Source organism: Mirounga angustirostris, unplaced genomic scaffold (assembly GCF_029215605.1).
Source record: "Mirounga angustirostris isolate CCGP_5_RB_7025 unplaced genomic scaffold, mMirAng1.0.hap1 SCAF_11, whole genome shotgun sequence".
NCBI classification, from domain to species: Eukaryota; Metazoa; Chordata; class Mammalia; order Carnivora; family Phocidae; genus Mirounga; species Mirounga angustirostris.
Genome location: NW_026991719.1, coordinates 3795437 through 3811374, shown reverse-complemented (window position 1 = coordinate 3811374; position 15938 = coordinate 3795437). Strand labels below are relative to the sequence as shown.

The 15938-nt window shown below is 45.4% G+C and overlaps 1 protein-coding gene across 1 annotated transcript in view; it reads left to right on the top strand.

Annotated features, from left to right (window-relative positions):
• Positions 1 to 1073: 1073 nt before the first annotated feature.
• The window catches only part of NLGN4X (neuroligin 4 X-linked), a 289234-nt gene continuing 274369 nt past the window's right edge, over positions 1074 to 15938 (top strand). The window contains exon 1 of the mRNA XM_064573691.1: positions 1074 to 1237. The gene's annotated coding sequence lies outside the window, so the exon portion shown is untranslated. The remainder of the gene's footprint in view (positions 1238 to 15938) is intronic.

Here is a 15938-nt window from a genome sequence, read left to right as displayed (position 1 = left end):
TCGCTCGGCTGCAGACCCTGCGGGCGGGGACCGGGGGCTGGCGGTGGTGCGCGCAGGGGCCGACCCCTCGGCTGTCCCCTCCCCCGCCCGCTCTCCCGGGCGCCCGCCGCCTCCCCGGGCGCGCTCGCCTGGCTGCCTGCTGGACGCCCTCCCGTCTCCCCGCCCGCGCCCCCCAACCCTGCCCCGGCTCCCTCGGCCCTTGGCGGGCGCGCGGGCTCCGCGTCCTCGGCGCGGGTCTCCCGGGCGGCCCCGGGGTCCGCGCGCCCAGTTCGGGGCCCCGTGCGGCGCGCAGCCCTGGGCCCGGGCGCACCATTTCGGCGCCTGCCCGCCGCCAGACACAGCGCCCCTTCTTCCCCGGGGCGGGCGCGGGGGCGGGGGCGCTCGGAGCTCCGCGCCCCGGGCCCGCGGGACCACCTGGGAGCGCGCGTCCCGCTCGGAGGGCGAGGGGTGCGGGGAGGACGTCCTCCGCATCCCTCCCGCCCCTGCCCCAGCGCAGGCTTGCTCCCTGTCTTTCCTTTTTGGTTGCGGGTTGTCTTTGCTCTGACTCCTTCTCCTGGACCGACCGGCAGGTGCGGGTCTCTTTCCATTTATTATCGGGGTCGGGGGGGAGGGCACGCAGCAGGCAGCGTTGGGGGGCCCGGGGGTGGCTGGGGGCCGGCCCCCTTGGTGTGTCCCGGCCGCCCCTCTGGCCAGGCGCCGGGTGCGCGCGGACTGCGTTAACCCGAGCGCGCCGGCGAGACTGGGGCGAGCGAGCACCGCGGATCCCAGTCTGTCTTTTGCACCCAACTTAAGAAATTTGGGGTGAGGGCTGCTGGGTGGGGGTTCTTAAATCTAGCAGGTGCTGTTCTTGCGAGCAGAATCCACAAGGTGGTAGTATGGATTCTTCTTTTGATTGGATTTTTTTTTTTCCCCTATTTGGTCAGTCGTGGGGCGGGGGGGGGGGGGACGGTTTTATGTGCTCATATCCTATGCTTTTTGGAAGGGATCTGCCGCTGGATCGGCTCCCACATCCAGGGCGCGTTGCATTAACTGTCTTCTAGTGAGAGCTGGGGCGAGCGAGGTCCGTGCCCGGAGTCAGCACTTAGCAGGATTTGAGGGACGCAGAGAAGCAAAAAAGAAAAAAGAAAGAAAGAAAGAAAAAAAAGTTTAGGGAGACCTAGTTATCGTGATGCAGAATTTCCAGTCTGTGTGGGCGTTCCGCAGGCAATACGCAAGGGCCAGGTGAAGACCACTGTTGGTAGGTACCTCCTTCGGCCAGAAATTAAATGACCAGGAGAGAAGAAAGATCCGACTTTCCATCAGAACAAACCAACAGCAGCCGCTAACCGAGCTCCACGGTTGGAAGGGAGATGCTTAACCGGTTTCCTAGAGGGTGGCAGAGCGCAGAGAAATGAGCAGACTGCACAGAAATCTGCACTTTTGTGGGGGCGGTGGGGAGCGGGGTGGGGGTGCAGAGTGAGATTCCATGCCTTCAGTTGTCTGTAGGAAGGGGTTAACAGCAATTGTGAAAATCTCAGACAGGTTAATGGCACATTGTTGCATCCATCCCTTATTTCCAGAAAAAAAAAAAAAAATCTGGGTTTTGTATTTGTATTCGTCCCCATATCGAGAAGGTAAGAATTTCACGGAGGGTTCTGCAACTATATATATTTTTTTCAGATTAGACTTCCAGAATTGTGTTATCCAAGGAAATCCAATATGTATATATATATACTGTATATATATATATGGTTTATATGTGTGGCATATATTTGTAGACATGGCCGTTTTCAAGAGTATCATCCTTGACGTGTAAGAAAATGATCAGGACCGGTTGTAGCAAGTGGAAAATTACTTCATCAGTTTTAAATCACTGAATTCAAATGAGAGGATTGTGTTCTTTGGGAAGCCAGAATGATTTGGAGCAGGAATTGAATGATAATTGTATTTTCATAATAATAGCTGTGCTTGGAAGCCGTCTTTAAGGTGTTTTGACATATTTTTCTTGGATAAAGGAATTGTTGCTTTCCTTTGTATTTTTTTTTTTCTTAAATAATGCTGAATGTAGGTTTGGCCTTAAATCCAGAGATCCAGCTAATTTTTACCCAAATCTAAGAACAGAAAAAGATACTTGAGACATAACTGATACATAACTGAGGGGCAGGTACAGAGCTGTTGCTAAATTTGCAAGTGAATGAACTTGAGGATTGTCAAAAGTTCATTATTATTATTTTTTTTTTGGCATGGAATGTGTAGACTAATGATAAGTATATGGGGGTTTTTCTTTATTTCTGAACTTGGCCTTTTCATTTGGTTTTCTTTGTAGTAATTTGTGGAAAGCTTCTGGTCTCTGCACAAAGATAGCGTGCTTACTGACTAAGCCTGTTACATTGCTTTCAGAATGTGCAAGGGTCTTTTTCAGAACTCTTTAGAATATAGGCGCTCTTATGCCCAGACCACAAGGAAAAAAAAAAAAAAAAAAAGCCTGGAGATGGTTTTCACAAAAGTAAACATTCAAGTGTGCATGGGATCCGGCCTCTGTTTAAGATTGTCTTGTTTTAATTGGAGCTCCGTATTTTAAACATTGAGTATATGGTTGAGTATGGTCAGTAATGCAACTTGTTGATGGAATTTATTTTATTCCAGTGAAGTTTCAAGATAAACATATTTTAAGTTCCTAAATCCTCACTCTGCAGATAGGCTTCTCTGGTTAAAACATTGGGAGAGCTGATTTCAGTATGCTGATTTCAAGAGTAAGGAACACTTTTCTTTTTTCTTTTTTGTATATAAACCAGTCTGTGTCCTTTCTATAATGTTTTCCACCTTAACGATATATGTTCTATTCCCAAATGAGAAAAATATGTTCAGGGGTTAGTTTAAACCAGTTGTGCATTTTTTTTTTTCTGGATACCGTATCCTTTGAGAAGAGACTTCATGTTCTGCTTAATTACGTTAAATAATAATAATGATGTGAAGACAGACTGTGCCTTCTATGTCATAACAGCTGATTTCTTAAACTTGTCAGCTATCAGTTTCCGATCCAATAGACCGCGTCTGCCCGGTCAGGGAGAGAAAGTGAGACTCTCCGAGGTGAACGCCACGTGGTCGTAGGCAATTAGGTCATCTCTTGTGCGCTCATTCATGAGCCATTCGCTCAATGAATATTTTCCAGTTTTGTCATTTTTCTCTCAACAACCTACATGGGGCCTTTCAAAGCCTCCACTATTCTTTGGTTCGTGAATGGCACGATGGGAAACCCTCCTTTTCTTGGGGAGAACAGAGGAACAGAAATGAGCAGGGGGTAGAAATCAACTGGTGCAGCCTAGACGTTCGCCATTTTGCTGTCGATGGCCTTTCCGCAAACATGCATGCGAAGCTTTTCTCTCTGCAGTGGTTATAACTAAACAAAGATAAATAAAAGGCTCATAAACTCACAGCAACGGAAGGTCGGTAGAGGGGCACAGCCAGTCCCCTTCGGGCTCTCTTCAAACTCCAGACACTGAGTGCTGAGTTCACCTGTTGCGGGTGTTTGCATACCTGAGCTCCACCTGCCTGCGCAAATTGGCCAGTTTCTGGAATGATCCTCTTATCTCACCCCACCCCCCCCTTCCTTCCTCCCAGAGGCGGTACCTGAAGGAAAACAAACCAAACCCCAATGAACATAAACTATGGAGTAAGATGAGGTTGTATTGAACTGATTCCAGAGGGGAAAAGAGTAATCTTTGTATAATTTAGTGAGGAAATGAGGAAGCATAAAGCCTAAAACCTCATTGGAATAAATCTCCAGGAGACAGATCTTTATTCAGGATAGTGTTAATGAAATGGCATGTGCTTTCACAGCTGTTTGGAAATGTGTGGAAATTATCCAGAGTTTTGTTTGGGTGGCTTTATTTAAAATGTATGTTCTATAAATAGGGAGTCCCTACAGTAACTGAGTTCTGTTTTGGGATTACAATGGGACCTTCTTGGTTCTGCATGTTAATGTTGCTGAGCATTCTGGTTTCAAGAGGCTAATTCCTCATGGGATGATGAGACCCTGCATCTTGAAGTTATCATTCCAGGTGCATTTTTAAATTTTATTTTGTCGGGGTAAGAGCATGGAAGCTGAGATCTGCCCTCTTAGCAAACTTTTCAGCGAACAACACAGTATTGCTGACGCTCGGTACAAGGTTGTGTTGCTCATCTCTAGAATTTACTCACCTGGCTTAGCTGAAAGGTTATGCCCATTGATTGCTAATGCCCATTTCTCGCTTTACCCAGCCCCTGGCAACCAGCATTCCACTCTATGAGTTTTAGAATTTGTCTGTGTTACATACTTGCAGGCATCAGTCCGCTCCTCTTCTAGGCTCCATTGCCTTTTGTGTTTCTGGTTGCTTGTGCTTTTTTTTTTTTTTTGCCCAGGAGGAGCAAAGGATACATATTTTGCAAAGTGCACTTCTTTAAAGTGTGGAAACTTGCCTGCTCTCTTTGGACAATAAAAAGAAACGACTTGGTTAGTTTGAAGTTGCATTTCTTGGTCAGGTTTTGGATCCTTCGAAAAAAAAGAACCAGGGTTAATGACCCTGAGTGGCACTGATGGGAAACAGCACTGAAGGTTGATGCTCATTTTTGCAAAGTGTGGCAAAAGTGTCTTGGTCTGTTCCCACAGCTCTGTTGGGATTTGCTCTCGGTGTCATTTTCCTTGTTTCGTATTTCAACATCACCAAGGCTTGGTTCAGAACTGGGGCACGAACGCATGTTGCATTACTTGGATGGCCTGCGGCATTGAAGGGGTTTTGCTCTCAGGAACAATGGGGTGGGGTGGGGTGTGGAGACCAGAACCCCGTGAGATCGTGTGCCTTCATTGTTTGCAAATGCTTCCTACTTAAGGATAGCTGTCAATGCGCTAGGGGGCGAAACAGAAAAACACTTTTTTTTAAGCAAATGCATCTCCTATACCAGTCGGATATGCCCTTGTTGTCTAAAGGAATGTGGTAATAATTGAAACGTGTGTGTTTATATACACACAGATGCCCAGATGCACAAGAATAACCAAGAGCTATTTCTTTCTTTTTTTTTTTTTTAAGATTTATTTATTTATTTGAGAGATTGAGCATGCAGAGGCAGGGGTAGAGGGAGAAGCAGATTCCCCACTGAGCAGAGAGCCTGATGCGGGACTCGATCCCAGGACCCTGAGATCATGACCTGAGCTGAAGGCAGATGCTTAATCAACTGAGCCACCCAGGCGCCCTGCCAAGAGCTTTTTCTTGCGTAAAATGCTTTTTTTTTCAGCCAGTGCAACACATTACACCTACACAAAGGAAAGATGTGATTTTGTCCCATTTTCCCCGTTTTTCGTGCCTCCTCTCCGTCATGTACCAATCATACGACATACTGAAATATTCATCATGTGAGTGATCTGCAAAGCGCTTGTGAGTATTTCTCATTTGAGGGTGAAGACGTTCATTCATAAAGGGACCTAAATAAATGGAGAGTATGTATTTAGGGGCAACTATCCACGATCTCCATGCGTCCTTGAAGTTTTGTCTCCTGATTGGAGCCATGTTTCCTAACAAGTTATCCATCACCCACGTTAATGGTGAAATCATCTATATGATCATTGCAGTAAGACGCTACCCCATCTATACGATCATTGCAATAAGACGCTACCCCATCTATATGATCATTGCAATAAGACGCTACCCCTTCACAGACATTGATCTCGTAGCTTCTTGCATACTGGGATGGAGAAGTGCACTATTTCTCCACGGACCAAACTGGGCCCTCCTTTGAAAAGGCTAAGCCCATCACCCTTTTATCTGCCTTGCCCTTTATTTGTTTGGTGCCATAGGGGCTGTGCGGATAGGCCGTGGCCATTGAAACATTGTAGCATTGTATTAGCACAGAAGAGAAACCCAGTGATTCCTTTCATAAACACCCAGAAGCTTGAAGTCACAACAGTTGAGAAACTCACAATAGTCTCTTTATGGTCTTGGGTCCCTCCCTTCCTGCAGAACTCCTCTGCATTCCCATTCCGCTCGGACTGTTCATTCATGTGGCGCCTACCCGCGAAGCACTGAGAAATCCCAGCGGACAGTCGCCGGGGAAGGTGAATGCGTGCAGCTTGGCTCTCCTCTCCTGGCTTCTCACTCCACCCCCGGGCACGGGGTCTTTAGAAATAGGATTCCGCATCACAAGACTGCAAACACACTGAGGTCCCCAGCACATCAATATGTTAGCGTGTAGGCATGAGTGGCCTCTAGACACTTAAAGCCACAACATAACCAGGAGCTGTTTCTTTTTTCTTTTTTTAAAGATTTTATTTATTTATTTGAGAGAGAGAGCATGACCTGGGGGAGAGGCAGATGGTGAGAGAGAGGCAGATCCCAGGACCCCGGTATTTATTTATTTGAGAGAGAGAGCATGACCTGGGGGAGAGGCAGATGGTGAGAGAGAGGCAGATCACAGGACCCCGGGATCATGACCTGAGCCAAAGGCAGACGCTCAACCAACTGAGCCACCCAGGAGCCCCAACTATGAACTGTTTCTTGCATAAAATAATTTTATTGGCAAATCGTATCTAGAAACCTTGCATCATTTAACTAGCCAAATTTCATTTAAAAATGTATACAATTGGGCGCCTGGGTGGCTCAGTTGGTTAAGCGACTGCCTTCGGCTCAGGTCATGATCCTGGAGTCCCGGGATCGAGTCCCGCATCGGGCTCCCTGCTCGGCGGGGAGTCTGCTTCTCCCTCTGACCCTCCTCCCTCTCATGCTCTCTGTCTCTCATTCTCTCTCTCTCAAATAAATAAATAAAATCTTTAAAAAAAAAGTATACAATTACTAATATATAGGATTACATTTATATACAGTCATTATTGTACTTCTCTGCTATCCATTTAATTATATTTACATTCAATTTATGTAATTGATGAAGAAAGCCTTCATCATCTAAACTTGGTATATTTCACAATTCACTGGAAAGCTTTTATATATCTTTTTTTTAACTTTTAGATATCTTGATGAATGAATTCATTTAGACATATATATACAATTACGTGTTTTATAATTTTATATAAATATATAACCTACATAATAAATTACATCAAAAATTACTGTAAATATATAGTACATTTGTAGATCTAGGTAGATAGACGGTCCTGCATTTTCCAGAAGAAAGTATCGTATGTGGTGAGTAGGTTTCCAGGCTGGTCCACAGTATCGATATTTAATGGTCCACAGAAACTATCCACAGAAACTACAGCTTGGAAGATCTATTACCGCGCGTGCATGTGGGGAGAGGCATATTGCAGTACTCATGGAAATGTAATTAATTCATATCTTGTGTGCTTTTGTGAACCATTTGGGACCTCTTCTGTCAGGGGGACCATGTGGCTAGCCATGCATCTTTCCTGCTTGGATGGGTAGGTAACTTCTGCTCCTCTCCAAAAAGACTATGAACACCTGAAAGTAATTGTGTCAATGATATTCCAAAAAAAAAAAAAAGCATACCATACAAAAAAGACTGCAGCTATCTACAGGTATGTGGGCAGGAAAGACGACCATGAGCATGGGGGTGGTGGTGGCCACGGCACCCGGTCTGTGCATCTGTCTGCCCACCGTGCGATACGTTCTGTTGGTCTTTTGGTGGCCTTGTTCAACATGAAAAACCAGTATGGTAGACTCAGGAATGGAGCTCCTTAGTGAGCCCTGGCAGGAGAGAAATTGCGTGACTAAGGTATTTCTGTGTTTTTCTGGAAAACTAGCTTCTTCCTGCACTAGAGGTTTGTTTCTTGTGTTTGCTCTTGCCTTCTTCCCTTGAGCTGTTTGACTGAACATGTACTATATGCCAGTTATAGGCTGGGGGGTAAGTTTAGTGCTGGTAGTAAAGAGATGAATTGGGAATATGCCAAAACTCTCAAAAACCCCTGGGTGTGAATGCTCATAAGAACGTGGTTAAGGTCTTTGGGTCATGAATGTATCACCCCGTCCTGTTTGTGGTGTGTATTACGGGTTCTCCCCTTCTGTCCCTGCCCCACCTTGCTTCCTAGCTCTCCTCTGTTTTGGGGAGTAATGAGATCTCTTTGGTCCTTAAAGGGCTGAAGGAATGATAAACTTAACTAGATAAGAGGCAGAGATCAAATCGTCAGGAAACAGTAGCAAATCGTAACAGCAAAGAGTTTCCATGACAATCTGAAAGGATCCTTCTCTTGCCATATGTGTGCGGCTGGGTCTCTTTTTAAAAGCTGTCAAACCCCGTATTTGTAAAACACTGATTTTCAGTTCGGCAAATCTATGAGTAAATGCATAAAGCAGAGGACTTTGACTCCACCAAGAACGGCATGCTCCTGAGACATTTTTGCTGTGCTGGTTGAATGAGCCTTTGGTGGTGGACATGTTCTCGTCGATCCCCGCCGGTTCCTTATGGTCATTATAAAAGTCAATAGGCAGTTGTTAGCTCTGTCAGCATCCCAAGGCGTGAGCAGCACCTGGAGTCCTACTGTCCCCGAGTCTCAGAAACTGAAAAATCACAGATAATCAGCTCCTACTGCACACCGTTGCTGGAATCTCTTTTTTCCACCATGTGAGATCTTTCAGCTTCACGCACCAGCCTTGAAAATAGACCACGTCACTCGGATGGGCAAGATGACATTGTCCCAGAGAAAGGTTTTCTCTTGGGGCGATTCTTTCAAAAATCATGCAGAAGTGATAGCAATTGATGGAAAGAGTTCCGAATCCGAGATTCTCTCTTGAGGAGGATCCCAGCTCAACTAATTTTGGAGAACCTCACCTGTCATACCCCTCTCTTGAATTTTACCCTGAAGACAGGCACATTAAGGACTTGGGGAGCCTCGTGCTAATGGATTCAGGGACGTGACAGATAATTTGAGATTCCTTGTAATGAGTGTTAACCCAAATTACATAACTATCTTCACAGAACTATGTTGAGAATCCTTGTGTTATATTTTATTGACAGAGCAGAAAGAAGAAATAAGAGAATCTAAGGTTCCTTGAGAGTGTTTCAATTGTCAGGGTAATCTGCACAAATAATCTTGCTATTCTTCCCCCCCCCATTCCATTTATTTACTTAATATCTGTTGAAGGCTAAAAAGACTATGTTGCTTATTATCCATATGACAATCCATTTAACAATGCCATTTTGCACCTCTTTCATACAAATTTAAAAAAATATTCTGTGGGGTGGGTAGAAACAGTAAAACATGAACCAAAGTCTTATGATTCAGAACAAGGAAGTCTTATATCAGAATCTCCCTTCTAGTGTGTGTGTGTGTGTGTGTGTGTGTGCATGTGTGTGTTTAATCTCTCATGTCCTATGTTCACTGTTACAAAACAATGGCTTAATTCAATGTTGATAAATCTTTTTCAAATAGTTAAAGGCAAAATCACCAGGGCCATAGAGCTTAAATATTAGCAGTCAGGTTCATTTTATAGTTTTCAGATGAAGATGGTAACACTGTTATATTTTAGCTACATTAAGAGGACAAAGTCCTAGAGTTGGACAGAGAGGTGAAGATGTTCCATACGGGGTGGGGAGGTGACCTGGAGCCTTGGCAAAAAGAAGGCTGCCTGGCCTAGGGGACGCTGGGGTGATACCTGTGACCCAGATTAAGCCAGCAGGAGCTGGGAGATCCAGATTTCATTTAACACTGCCTAATGTGAGTGTTCCATGTCACCTTTTTTTTTTTTTTAGAGATTTTATTTATTCATTTGAGACACAGAGATACAGAGACAGCATGAGCAGGGGGAGAGGCAGAGGGAGAAGGAGAAGCAGGCTCCCCGCTGAGCCAGGAGCCCGACGTGGGTCTCGATCCCAGGACCCTGGGATCATGACCTGAGCCGAAGGCAGATGCTTAAGCATCCGAGCCACCCAGGCGCCCCCCTGCATGTATATATTGTAAACCGTTCACGTGCTGAGCTCATTCTGTGCGAAGAGCTGCAATAGTTAGGATCGCATTACAGACAATTATTTGGAATTCATGCCATTAGAGAATTAGAATCCTTGGGAAGTAGACATTTGGGGAAAAAAAATACAAAAAAATACCCCCCTAAGGCCAACATCTTACTTTGGATTCGACTTTGTCTGTTAGCACAGAGTTCAGGATAAGTAGCTGAAATGTGTACCCCAGTAGGTGACGCAGGAGAAAATAGTTCTCTCCGAGGAAAATGGTAAAGCAGACCCAGGGAGAAAGTCTAAGTTACATGAAAATTAAGTAATAGTTAAATGTGCAGGAGGGCGCCTGGGTGGCTCAGTCGGTGAAGCGTCTGCCTTTGGTTCGGGTCATGATCTCAGGGTCCTGGGATCGAGTCCTGTGTCGAGCTCCCTGCTTAGCAGGGAGCCTGCTTCTCCGTCTCCCTCTCCCCTGCCACTCATGCTCTCTGTCTCTCTCAAATAAATAATCTTTTTAAAAAATAGTTAAATATGCAGAGAAAGATCGTACAGTGCTCCCTCCTCATCCCTGGATTTCAGTTACCCCTGGGTCTTAATGCTGTCCCCGGTGTTGAGGAAGAAGGTACGTCTCCTCCTGACCTAGCCTCCCACTTGGACTGGTCACAACACCTGCATCCTACACTTCACCTACCCCTGCAGGCATCGGATCATTTCCCTTCTTCACGCGAGGGAGGGTGAGGACAGGACAAGAAGGTATTTTGAGAGACAGACCACATTCACATCACTTCTATTAGAATATATGATTATACTTGTTCTTTTGGATTATGAGTTATTGTGACTCTCTTACTGCATCTAATTTATAAATTAAACTTTATCATAGGTATGCATGTATGCTATATGTGGGGTTCGGCACTCTCTGCCGTTTCAGGCATGCACGGGGAGGTCCTGAATCGTATCCCCCACGGAGAGGGGGGGACCCTTGTATAAGTAGCAGGGATTCTAGAATGGCAGAGCAGAAAGTGGGAGAAAACTGAAGTTGTTATAGCATAAAACGGCAATGTGAAAGGAGTGCTAGGTGGTGAATTGTAGAGCATGCAAAAACGGGCAACAAAATTATTACAAAACAACAAAACTAGGGGCACCCGGGTGGCTCAGTTTAGCACCTGACTTTTGGTTTCGGCTCAGGTCGTGATCCCATAGTCGTGAGATCGAGCCCCACTTCGGGCTCTGCACTCAGCATGGAGTCTGCTTGAGATTCTCTCTCCCTCTCCCTCCCCCTCACTCTGTCGCTCTAATAAATAAATAAATAAAATTTTAAAACAACAGCAACAAAAACCCCCCACACAACCCAATAAAACTGGAAGGTAGTCATGGTAGTTATTTGTAATGTGGGAAAAATACCATCTCAACAAAAGACTCCTGACAATCTAGGTTCATAGTAGAAATCAAACGGTAGCATGTTAGGAGGATGAATCAGTTCACACCTTTCTTCAGTTCTTTGTGCAAAGGTGTTTTATGATATATATATAAATATGTATATAAAAACAGCATATTTTGTGTTGGTTTTATATATATATAAAATATAACATGCATGCATATTTTATACATAAAAACTACATGTATCAGTATACGTATAGACTGATATTTTACCTGATAGATAAATATTTTATATATTTATCTAATTTATATATTTTTATATAAAATATCAGCATACATATGTAAATATATATACATCAGTATATATAATTGATATCTATATAATTTATATAAGTTATATAAATATATATATTTACATATGTATACATAATTTACTTTTTATTGGGAAACCTATCTTAAGATTTTTAGTGTATGTGCTGTCGAAGTGAGCGGTTTCTGAAGTCTTTTTTTAATGTTTTATTTATTTATTTGAGAGAGGGCGAGAGAGAGCATGAGCTGGGGGAGGGGCAGAGGGAGAGGGAGGAAACAGACTCCTGCCGAGCAGGAAGCCCTGTGCAGGACTCGATCCCAGGACCTTGAGATCATGACCTGGGCCCAAGGCAGGCACTTCACGGACCGACCGAGCCCCCCAGGCGTCCCCTGACGTTTGTAAAAGACAAAACGTACCCTGCATTCTGTAATAGCATATCGGAATCGGTAAAAATGCAAACCTATTAGTTACAGCGACAAACTTGGGTTCTTACAATTCTATTGCTAAACCTTTCCAAGGTCTCCGTTTACCTTTTCTCTTTTAAACTTAAGGATGAGACAACGAGGAGGGGAAGCAGGTTGCAATGCTATATTTAACCATAAACTATACCCCCCCCACCGCCCCCAAATATGCGGTTTCATTCAGAGAAACCACAGCTGAGCCTGCAAATCCGCAGCATCTGCGGGGCCTCGGGCCATTCCTGGAGCGAGGCGCGGAGCCCGGGGCGTTTTGTGACACGTTGCCGGGCATCCCTGGGTCTCCCAGGTGTTGAAACAACTATCCTTGACCATGCCACCCACGGTCTTTGCTTCCTCTGGTTTCTCTTCAAACTTGCGGGTTGGCAAATTCTCTCTGGAGGAAGGACCCCGTAAACCGCATGTGTTCCTAATGGTGTTGCCAGTCATCTGTGGTGGGTGAGGCAGGTGGCTCCTTCTGGGGCTGATCCTCCCCGGAGCTTCTCTTCCTTCCTCCTCTCCTCCTCCTCTGCTCTGACAACCTTCCCAGCCTGCTTCCCAGGACAAACAAGTAGCTACTATGTAAGCTTTGTGGCTATTTCAATTTTATGGATTATTTTTCCGGGTGGGGAGAGGGTACGGAGTGCAGGGTGCAGTGATTCTAGAAAAGTATACGTCTTCATCCACTTGCAGTTGGGGGAATACAAAAATCCGCCTCAGTGATGATTAAATTGCCTTATCACATACAACATAGAGTTTGTTGGAATATTCATGATAATACTAGGCAATAACTTAGAATCACAGATTGTTAGGACTTGTAAGAAACCGAACAAACGTTTGTATTCCCCTCCATTTATGTGGAAAGAAAGTGAGTCACATGGAGCTTCCATGATTTATCCCAGCTGGTTAGTACTTTTATTTTACTTAATTTAAAGATTTTATTTATTTGAGAGAGAGCATGAGCGTAGGGGAGAGGGAGAGGGAGAAGCAGGTTCTCCGCTGAGCAGGGAGCCGGACGTGGGGCTCCATCCCAGGACCCCAAGATCATGACCTGAGCCGAAGGCAGAGGCTTCACTGACTAAGCCACTCGGGTGCCCCTGCTCAGTACTTTTAAAACACTGTTCACGAACCTGAAGGGGAATTGCCTGAAATTTCAGGGTCTGATACATCTCTGTTTGCCAAATCATCCTATGCATTCACAGAACAAAGCACAGGAGGTCAGTTTCAAAACCTACTTTTCTTTGCAGAAATTTAACAAGGTAAATGATTTTGCTGACAGGTGCCAGGGGAGGTCTTCAGCTGGGGGCGGGGGGAGGGAGGGAAGGCAGATCAGGGCGTTCGGTCCACAGGAGCTGGTCTGTGCATGTCCTGTCTTGGCATGGTATCTTTTGATTACCCCAATCTGGGGGTGACTCGGGGAAACCTGGTTTTTGCTTAATTGGAGTATGATTAGCATACAATGTTATGTGAGTTTCAGGTGTATGATTTTGATTCGAAATGCTATAGATTCCTCCATGCTCCCGGTGAGAAGTGTATCACAATATCATTAACTCTATTCCCTGTGCTGTACTTTTCATCCCTGTGAGTTATTTTTATAACCGGGAGGCTGTCCCTCTGAACCCCCTTCACCTGTTTCTCCCATCCCCACCACCACCCCCTGCGCGCCCTCTGGGGACCGTCAGTTCTCCGGATTGGAGACTTTTTTTTTTTTTTTTTGTAGGGAATTATGCTAACTGAAGTAAGTCAAACAGAGAAACACAAATACCATATGATTTCACTAATATGCGAAATCACACACACACACAAAACCCCAAAACAGATGAACAGACAAAAGACAGGCTCTTCAATGCAGGGAAATCTGTATGTTTACGATTCATCCGTATCAGAGTCAGCATAAGAATGGCTGACTTACCGTGAGCGTCATGCCCTATCTTGTGCGTCAACAAAGCGCACTCTGACCCTCACATTTTTGGATAATGGTCTGTTGTCATGCACACCTGAGGAACCTGGAGGATTGGAACGTCCCGGCTTTTATGGAGATGCCTTCTGTGTCCCTGAGAATTAATTATTGTTTGACACGCAGCTCACCTGCATAATTACCCACCCTTTGTGCTTTGCACTGTGACCTAAGATCCCGAGCCTGGAGCTGTGCGTGGGGAGGGCGCTCTCTTTCTGTTCCACGTACTCAACGCTTTTCCCCACGATGCCTTAATGCAAAAGCACTTTAAACGGATCCTTTCTGATTTCAGTGAGAGGCATTTTGAAACTTGAACTTTGTTGTTACTGCTTTCATACCTCGGGGCTTTGATTCCCCAGGATTAAAACCAGGAGCTGATTATTCCAGTGCATGGAAAATTTCAGCGATAAGAAGTTGGCAGACCCCCCCTCCCTCCCTGGGTTGCAACGCGGATCCTTTGATTCTTAAACGTTGATTGATTGTACAGAATTTAACCCTTTTTTTTCCCCTTTAGGACATTTTTGCAATACTGTTTTCATTTTTAGAAGTAAACTTTAAAGTCGTTCTAGTTTTACAAAACATGATGTGAAGAGTATAGACAGTGCAGGGCGCCTGGGTGGCTCAGTCGTTAAGCGTCTGCCTTCGGCTCACGTCATGATCCCAGGGTCCTGGGATCGAGTCCCACATCGGGCTCCCTGCTTAGCGGGAAGCCTGCTTCTCCCTCTCCCACTCCCCCTGCTTGTGTTCCTGTTCTCGCTGTCTCTCTCTGTCATATAAATAAATTAAATCTTTAAAAAAAATATTTAAAAAAAAAGAGTATAGACAGTGCCTGTTGACCTGCACCCGGTTAGCTCACTGCATTGCCGTTGGGACATCAGTCCCAACCGAGGAGCCCACACCAGCACATTACCGTGAACCAAACCCCAGACTTTACTGCGATTTCACCCGTTTTTACCTAATGCTCCTTTTCTGTTCCAGGATCCCCTCGGGGAAACCACATTGCATACACGGTCCGTTTCCCTTATTTCTCCTGTACTCGGGGGCGCTTTGGATGACCTTGTTTTTCATGACTTTCATCGTTGTGTGGTGTGAGGGTAGAATGCCCCCCAGTTCGAGTCTGTCTGATGTTAGAGAGTATTATGTGTTTTGGGTAGGGGGGGAGGTTGCACAGAGGTGAATGGTCTTTATCACTCTATCAAGGGCGCATACTGTGCACATGACTTTCCCTGATGATGTTGCCCAGCTGAGGTAGTGGTAGGTTGCCGGTTTCTCTACTGTGAAGTCTCCTGACCCCTCACCTTTCCAACCTCTGTGCTTTTGGAAGCGAGTCACTTAAAAGTACATGCAAGGTGAGGAGCACGGAGAATTCAGCTGCATGCCTTGGATGGTGCAGTACTGACCTCAGGGACTTAGAATTCTTCTCTGGGGAAGATGTGCTGCACCCTCCTAATGATTTCTTTATTGCATCATTCATTTACATCGGTATGGACACGTGGATGTTTAATGCATCCTTCCAGTACTACTTGGCAGTATCCTCCAATACATACTGTTACTCCTTTTGCTCCTTCTACTGTTTTGCTGCCGTGATTTGGACCCCAAGAAGTCTTTGCATTTTGGTAACTCCAGATTTCCTGCAGAAAACCTCAGTGGACCGGCCACATGCACAGTATATTTGACAGAGCTTCCTTGCCTTTGCTTGCAAGCTTCCGAGGTAGGAAGCAAAGCCCGGCAGGGGTGTGGGCGCCGTCCCTTCCCACAGCCCACGCTAGCATTTTTCGACAAACACGTATGAAGTTGTAGGAACACACCGCTGACCCGAGACTTCCAGGGCGGACCCAGGGAGGAGGTTCCATTTTGTCACGTTGGCTGCCTGGCCCCATGCTTCTACTGGCCACAATCGATACTTTTAAAAAGTAACCTCATTCTCTCAACCCATGGTGTGCGTTTTGATATAAAACTTTAATATGCATAC